This window comes from Nelumbo lutea, chromosome 2, assembly GCF_056320005.1.
Source record: "Nelumbo lutea isolate HS-2025 chromosome 2, American lotus-T2T, whole genome shotgun sequence".
NCBI lineage: Eukaryota > Viridiplantae > Streptophyta > Magnoliopsida > Proteales > Nelumbonaceae > Nelumbo > Nelumbo lutea.
In genome coordinates, this window is record NC_142685.1 from 63,426,201 (window position 1) to 63,428,501 (window position 2,301).

Consider the following 2,301-nt stretch of genomic DNA (forward strand, 5'->3'; position numbering starts at 1 on the left):
AAATCGCAATACGAAACTTATGGAGCAGTACTTACCAAAAGGCGATGGCACAGGCGTAAAAAGGTGAAACGAATTGGGGCGTTTAAATATAAGTGGGACAGAGAAAGAGATTGCACCTGAGAGATGGAATCTTCGGATAAAACCGGGAACCCGAAAACCGGTGAGAGAGAAAAAGATTCCGTGGTTTTGCTTCGAGGAAAAGATTGGATTTTGCTGCAAGTCGGTAGTCGGTACCCCACACGATAGACCCGTTTCCTATCTTCTCTCCCTGCTACTAATTATTTAAAAAAAAAAAGATCATAGCGTCCGACGGAGGGTGGACATAAGAAGCGTCAAACCCACAATACTACTTTTAATGTTCACCTGACACGCTATCTCTTCCGTGGGGCCCACACGCCCCTTCTTCGGTTGGTTTGACGCAAGTTGTGTCAAACTCTAATTGACTCCAGGTTAATAGAAATAATCCAAAATTTTGCTGCTTTTTATGAGGTGATCCAGGCTGGAAATTATTTAAATCTTTATTAAAATGGGTTTCAGTCCTTTTTTAATTCATTAACTCGTTCATTTATCTCCAGAGGAATATATAAGTCGAGGGAGAGGAGGAGAAGAAGATAGAGAGATTCGAGATATATCTCGTTGATCTTATTCTTCTTGTTCTTCCTCTCTGTTCTCCAATCAATCGCAGCAGTCAAGAATATTTCGAAACCTTCTCGATTCAGGTAGAATTATTTCTTATCCGCTCTTTTTTTTATATATATATTTTAAACAATTTTTTATCTTTTGATTTTGATTTATTCTAGCCTGAATTTACATTACTTTTTCAATTTGAAATCTGTATTTACAGGTAAGGGTTTGGTTACGAAGCTTTGATTTTTAAGGATCAGCGGATCGATCTCAGAAACGAAGGGAAAAGCCTAAGATGGCGGAAGAACACAGATGCAAGCCTCCGGAGGGCCACCATCTATGCGCCAACAACTGCGGATTTTTCGGCAGCCCCGCCACGTTAAATCTCTGCTCCAAATGTTACCGGGATCTCTGCCTCAAGGAGGAACAGGCTTCCTCGGCCAAGCTCGCCGTCGAGAAATCCTGCTGTGCATCCCCTTCTTCCTCCTCTTCCGCCGATTCGTCACCGGCCCCCGTCTCTCCTCTCATTCTAGAGAACCCCGACGTTGGCCGGAATCCGGTTAACGTCCCGGCGACCGTCGCGTCACCGTCGAAATCCAACTCAGCGCCTTCGTCGGCGTCTCAGCCAAACCGATGTGCGACATGTAGGAGGCGTGTGGGGCTGACGGGATTCAAGTGCCGCTGCGGGATTACGTTCTGCGGGTCGCATCGGTACCCGGAACAGCACGCGTGTATGTTCGATTTCAAGGCAATGGGGAGGGAGGCCATCGCCAAGGCCAATCCGGTCGTCAAAGGCCAGAAGCTGGAGAAGATCTGATCTGGTGATACGATGTTTATGATTTAATCTGGACCGTTAATCTGTTCGACCGGTTGTTGGTGAAGGGGTCAGAACTTGTCCGTGAAACAGCGTTTCAGATATCCGCCTGGTGGGCGGTGGGAGTCTCTGGCCGCCGGCGTGTACCAAAAGTTGGATTTTGTCAACATCCCTGTAAAAATTTCAAAAGAAGGCCAAAATAAATGAAAAAAAAAACAGCCATGTAATTAGTAATGTTTTCTGTTTCGATTAAAAGATTTTTAATGTGGACTGTTTGGTGGAAATATTTTTCCGAGCTTGAATTTTTTATTTTTTTAGAATTTAATAGTGGAAAGCAATTGATCGTGGGCCGCGGGCGGCATAGCACCCACGCGTCGACGGTCGTAGTTAGTGAGAGAGTGGACTCACTCGCTATGCCACGGCCACGCTCCAGAAACAACACGGTGGTAGCGTTGTTGGAGGGGGTGCCACGTAAAAGGCAGGTTACGAATTTACGATTCCAGGCTCGTGTGCGCGTATGTGGGATGAAAAATTTGTTAGGAAGAAAGCGACGGCACGGCATGCTTTTTTGTCGTTGGCGTGTATGAGGGTACACCCCAACGAGAGGGAGACTACGGTGGGCCCGTCCTTTAGGAAAGTATGGTTATGGGCTTTATATGGGCTGAAATCGGATTTGGTCCTTACGATGCTCGTGCCGTTCACAGCCTTTTTTGGATTGGAAATATCTCCATAACGCATTGTAAACCGAACTCAGTCAATATCGACTTCTATCAGGGCAAATGTTAGCTTTTTGCAACCTTCTATTAGGAATATCTAATTTAAAAATATTCTCCATGCATGCTGTAAAACTAAAAGCTGCTCGA

The 2,301-nt window shown here is 45.4% G+C and overlaps 1 pseudogene across 1 annotated transcript; it reads left to right on the plus strand.

Annotated features, from left to right (window-relative positions):
* Window positions 1-580: 580 nt before the first annotated feature.
* Window positions 581-1,722, plus strand: LOC148871159 (zinc finger A20 and AN1 domain-containing stress-associated protein 6 pseudogene; annotated as a pseudogene). The gene is made up of 2 exons (XR_016107039.1): window positions 581-719; window positions 845-1,722. The product of XR_016107039.1 is annotated as a zinc finger A20 and AN1 domain-containing stress-associated protein 6 pseudogene (transcript).
* The last annotated feature ends 579 nt before the right edge of the window (window positions 1,723-2,301 follow it).